Raw genomic sequence first — 6,000 nt, forward strand, 5'->3', positions numbered from 1 at the left:
GTGCGTATCGGTCTACTAAACTGTGTGTGCTCCATGCTGAAGACGCTCTCTGTGAATAATCTCCCTCCGTCTGCCAGCAGGGAGATGGGGTGACACGCAGTGCACTGTGGGTTTGTACACAGGTGACAGCCAAGAAATCAACCCGTTTGGGGGTTCAGGCAGGTTGCTGTGGCAACCGAACTTGACATGGGTCTGAGTAAATATCGGCTAAGCAGTGGGAGAGATGAGGGCCGAAGAAAGACTGATGCTAGAACGAGTGATATTAAGAAAACACAACATGAAAGGCAGGGCTAGAATCCATAACTGCTCTAACGACGTGATATTAAGAAAATACAGCATGAAAGACGGGACTAAAATCTATCACTGCTCTAACGACGAAGTGCTCAGACCACGCCAAAACGAGGCAAGAAGATGAGAAGACTGGAATGTAGCTTAGCTGTGTCCTCGGAATGTTTCAGAGAAGGAAGAGGAGGCTGTGGAGCCAAGAAGAGGGAGAAGGGGATGGAACCGAGTATGCAATCCAAGACAAACAGTCCGACTGTAGTCATGGGTTAGAGAGAGAGACGCCATTAATAGACTCCTAATGAATACTGTACTAGAGTCACGTTGGTAACAAACCAGCAGAAAGGTAGCCTACAGTGAGACTGAGAGTAGCACATTGCCTCAAGTTGAAGTGCATTTATGAAATGCTTACTCTCCTCACAGACAGTAAAAAATAGCAATACAAAAAACAAGTACACGTAAAAATGCCTGCTTGATATACAGGTAACTAGTGGCTGTGCTCAAAAGCTGAATCTCGTGTAGTACCGGGCGGGAATAGTAGTGCTGGAAATCTGCAATCTGTGACCCTCACAGGAGAACAGAGACAAGCTGAAGGGGGCTTCCTTCGACAGGCCGAGAGCGAAGTGTAAAAGACTGCACTCATCCACTCCACGCCGGAGAAGGGGGGGGGGGGGGGGGGAGCGCTGGGCTCGGTTTGCACTGAGGGTCAAGGGTTGTATCTTTTCCAACACATTCTGGGAAGGGAGCCAACTAGAGCAAGGAAAAAGACCAAATTGCAGCCGCATTACAGACAGACGGAGACAGTTCGACACAGAAGGAGTGGGAAAGAAGGGGGGTGGAGGGGGGTACTGATGGATAGAGGCCATTCTGTGTGCGAGACCAACTGAACAGTAAGCTAGCTATTTTCACGCACAAACACAGATGGAGGAAAGAACTGAGTGGCAGAGGACAGAAAAGAAGAATTTGAAGCCGAACACATCGTGTGTAGCTGGCATTACTACCATTATGGGAGATTCTGTAAATTGAATCCATCCACGCTTGTAAGTAACTAGACCCCATCAATGCCTGGATGTTAAGCTTTTTCCCCCCTTCCAACTCAAACCCCTGCCTTTTTCTCACTCGTCCTGCTGATGAGACACAGTCCCCTCTCTCTGCCTGGTGGAAACCTTCTCAATATCACATTATTCTTTCATAGCTCACCTAAGCAATGCTGCTGGTAACCCATCCCAACACTCTCAGATCACCTCACCAGATAAGAAACACTTTGTCAGCAGCGCACCAAATCTGCCTGTGCTTGCTGCGGACCACACTCTCCTCCCTGTGTGGTTATGCAGTGCCCGTCACTGATAGTCAAAAAGCATGTTGCTTTAGGTGACTCATTCAAATCAAGCGCCAGCGACAGCCAGCGTGTGAGGACCAGTCCTATTATCATGCAGTACCCTGAGGAGCTCTGTGGCTAACCTATGCTCAGTGTTGCGGCTACATTCTGTATTTATACCAGACTCTCTATCTAATCCTTCCACTGGGTGAATTCATCAATAGCCATGCACCAGTGCACTACGGGGGAAAAAAGGGGTTTACATAAGCATAAGTTGGCTCTGACCACCAAACCGGCGTTAAATATGGCATGCTGTAATAATGTGAGGACTGGGTGGTTCTTCTCTGCTCACGCTTCCTCAAGCCCACCTATAGAGTAGGTATTACAGCCCGGCTGAAGACACCCCCTCTCTGCACCACACGTTACCCATCACACCTACTGTAGCATGGAGGCTCCTCAATTGAATGAGACATGCAATAAAGATGCAGTATGTGGTTTGGCTCAGAAGCATTTTTGTTATATCTTCTTGCAATACTAATCACATCCCGACAGCAATCAATAAATAAAGTGCTCTGACACTAAAATTAAATTAAATCTGAGGAAGTCGCAGGACTGTAAAACGTGAGTGCGTCCAATCATTTCGAGTTGCCAATAGGGATGTGGGAGGATAGTCGTTTACACGACTACACGGCACCGTTTTTGCTAGGCGGCTCGTAAATAGTAGTCGGTTAAACTATAAAAAAAATGTACCTCACAGTATTGACTGAACTAAACCTAACAACTCTAACAATAGGCGACTGAGTACTGTGAGTTGTTTAGTAGTCCCACCCCGTCTGTCTATTCAAGTGCATGCACGCCTGTGTGTGTGGGAGAGAGAGGGAGGGAGAGAGAGAGAGAGCGGTTCCTACAGCCTTATTTATTGAGTCGCGCAGCTATGTCTGGTCATAAATCCAGCAAAGTTTAGGAGTACTTTGATTTTAAAGACAATGGGAAAATTGCATGTAGGTTGTGTCCGATGACACTGGCATCATCATTCAAACTAAATACAGACCCGTCTTCTTCATGTTATTCGATTTGTCCTATTCTATCATGTTTTTGTGGATGAACAGACGAAGCATAGGCCTATCCTTCTGTACTGATCCCTTTCGTTTATGCCGTGCGCAAACTTTTGTTTCTCTCGGTTTCTGGGGGGAGCGGGTGTAGGCCTAACTATTGAAGAAGAAAACAAGTAAACATGGAGTTGGTTCCAAGAAAAATGTGTCTCCTTCACAGCTACAGTAGGAACGTTGTGAGCCCACTTCAATAATCTCTGAAGCCAGACGAGTATGTTTTCCTCACGCACAGCCTTAGCAGGCAGAAGACTATAGGAGAGCATGCAGCCTTGTTTTATTGCCACGTTCCGACCTGAAATAAATATGTTTAGACATGAATAGGCTTTATCAACATCCATATAAAGTAGGCTACTTATGCACAGACCATATCTATTTATACCATAATACTAGCTAATCAGCTACAACCAAAACATACCAGACTTGACGTTGATAACAACCAGCTAGCTAGCTATCTAGCCATGACTGATAGTGTTATGCTTGTTTTCTGTGCAACATACAGTATTTAAACTGATCAGTTGTCAAAACGAAATGCCAACCAACTGGTTATGCTAGTGTTTCCAAATAAACGTTAAGCTTGTTTGATAGCACTATGTTATTTCGACTGCCTGTCGCAATATATGGCTATGGCCATCCAGTCACGAATGATGGTAGCTAGCTAGCATGTTAGCTTTAGATGAACATACAAACTCGGTTATTTGTTTTTTTCACCAACTATTAACACAACAATATGAACTATGCTTTATGTAGCTAGCTAGAGATATGCCCTCCAAAACATTTTAAAACTTTTAAAATAATAAACTTTTAAACATTTATGACCAACAGAGCCACAGACAAGTGCAGCACCAGAGTGCACTCTAATAATGCTGCCATATTAGCTACACAAGGATAGAAAGCTAGGTAATAGTGAATGCATTGGATCCAATGTTCAGATGTTCAAATGTTGGCGGCGCATTCATACTAAAAATGACGTTATGCGGTCACAGATGTGTGGTTATAGAGCATTTTACAACAGCTTCCAGCCAATCAGAATCAAAGACCAGAACTACCCGTTGTATCTTCTAGTCTTGCCAGTCGCTACGAATTAGAATGAAACATGAGCATCCCAAACGAAGTAGGATATTCCAGAAGAAGTTCTTGCCACATCTCATCATAGGTTTATGGGTAGGCCTGTTTTTGGACAGGGGGATCACTATCCGCGTAGACCGAAAACCACAACCGCAAAGCAAAAGGCCCCATGCTACCTGTTGTATAAACCCCATTTTAGACTAGTGGTAAAGTTGGTTACAAAACCACCAGGTACACGTCAGTGAAAATAGACGCTGCGCACATCCGTAGTTGCCAACTTTAAATGATTGGATGACTGTCAATCCCCCCTACCTGCCTAGCGATTTCCCCCAGTTTGGAGGAGTGGCTTTTGAGGGAGGGGCAGGGAAGTCTAACAATTCTGAAGTCTAACAGGAAATCACCAACCGCATACTGCACCTTTAAGCTTACCCACCACTGTCAAGATGTAATCATATGACGGGTAAAGGGATAGCTACTGTTCCATTGGTGATGGATGTGTCAAATTGCTATCCTGACAGCAAGAGTGAGAGCCTGCCCATTAGAAGGATGAGGACTCACAAAACGATCTGAGGTGTTGCTGGTACTGCTGCAGCTCGACAGACTCACCGTGGGCTGCAGGCAGGCAGCCCTCAGACAATTCGGATCAAGTTGCAAACTCTGTTCAGTACTATATATAGCTTACTAGGATATCACACACAGCACTGACCGACTGTCCCATGGAAAATACTGTCTTACCAGTGCGCCAAAGTGCAGCACATCAGACCATGTCAAACCATGTATTGGGCTGAAGTGAGGTCAAGAACTGGAGGTCCAAAAAACAAGAACACGGGACACACACTACCGGATAGAAAGATTCTAGCCAGGCCTAGAGAATGACACAACATGTGGACACATGTGGTCATCAAAACAATCCCTTTGCCAGCCTCTATAGGGCTATATGACATAGGCTAGCTGTGGTATCCGACTAAGCACTCCATGCCTTGTTGTGGCTCATCCATGACACGTTTCTGGCTTCTTCAACCCCAGAGACATGGACCTGAGCAGAGAGAGTGCGCTGCTAGCTAACTCGCTACCCCGCAGAGTGCCACTGAATGGAACACGAACAGTAGCGCGAGGCTGGTTCATCATGTTGGCTCGCGCACACGAGCTCTCTCACCTGCCTGGCCACGGTAACGGTAGCTAGTCACAACACATCTGCCTTGGAAATGTAGCTAGCCTAGCTAGCTAGCTAACTAACTAGCCAGCTAGCTAACCACATATCGACTTAGATTAGCTAGCTAGCTAGCTTTGTTTCCACAATTAACGAGAAAGGAACCACACAGCAAGTACAGTAATGGCATCATGCGTATTGTTTTGCGAAACGTGTTCGTTATTAAGTGGCCGTCACGTGGAAAGGGCCTTGATCACCTCAGCCACCGTTAAAACACTGATTGAGTGGTGACTTGCTTACAACTAGCAAGCTATTAGCGTTAGCTAGCTAGCTTGCGAGCTGACGTTTCTGTGGCAAGAGGCTAGCAAGCTAGCTAGCTACACATCTGCACGCGAACCCACTGGATTGGAACTTGTTAGATTGTTTAACGTACATGTTAGCTAGCATAGTCCAGGTAATAATACCTACGACACATAACAGACAATTGAGCGTCAGTAAATTATTATTAAGGCTGAAAAGCTAGACATGCGGCCATGACATTGTGCAAGAGTAGCTAATGTCTACCTACCCCATTTGCTTGGAATATGAGGAGGCCGATGTCAGGAGTGACGACCAGCCGACATTCCCCGAAGTGTCCGCCACCGCTTGCTCCCTACCTACCACTGCGCAAGATCTTCCCGATTTCAGCAACCAACGCGGAGCTGCTGGTGCAATTTCACGGTGGTCGGGTGGGCAGTGATAAACAACAACACGTCGTTTATACTAGGACTCAAAACGGAGGATGCGTCTCCAAGCGGACTGTGGTTCATGACTCTCCCACCAGTCAGAAATGTGGAAGGGTAGGAGGACGCTGCATTTCACGGCGCGACTCAATAGAATACCAGCCGACACTGATGTGACCACTGACTGCGCTGAAGCATCCGTGTATCACTGACTAATGATGACTACCCAAGTCTGCCACTAGACACACTGTCTCTCACTCACACACGCACACTCGTGCAGGGTTATACTCAATAGGCTTTATTGTCACCAAAATTAATTTGATTAATAGCACCATTTTGACGTTTGTCAGA

The 6,000-nt window shown here is 46.0% G+C and overlaps 1 protein-coding gene across 3 annotated transcripts in view; it reads right to left on the reverse strand.

Moving 5' to 3' along the window:
• bcl9l (bcl9 like) overlaps positions 1 to 5,626 on the reverse strand; it is a 30,729-nt gene extending 25,103 nt beyond the window's left edge. For 2 of the 3 annotated variants that reach the window (XM_084437628.1, XM_084437626.1), the window contains exon 1: positions 5,496 to 5,626. The gene's annotated coding sequence lies outside the window, so the exon portion shown is untranslated. The remainder of the gene's footprint in view (positions 1 to 5,495) is intronic. The other variant, XM_084437627.1, reaches the window with a different exon arrangement.
• Positions 5,627 to 6,000: the final 374 nt, after the last annotated feature.

The sequence above is a fragment of the Borostomias antarcticus genome (assembly GCF_949987555.1).
Source record: "Borostomias antarcticus genome assembly, chromosome: 1".
Taxonomy (NCBI): domain Eukaryota; kingdom Metazoa; phylum Chordata; class Actinopteri; order Stomiiformes; family Stomiidae; genus Borostomias; species Borostomias antarcticus.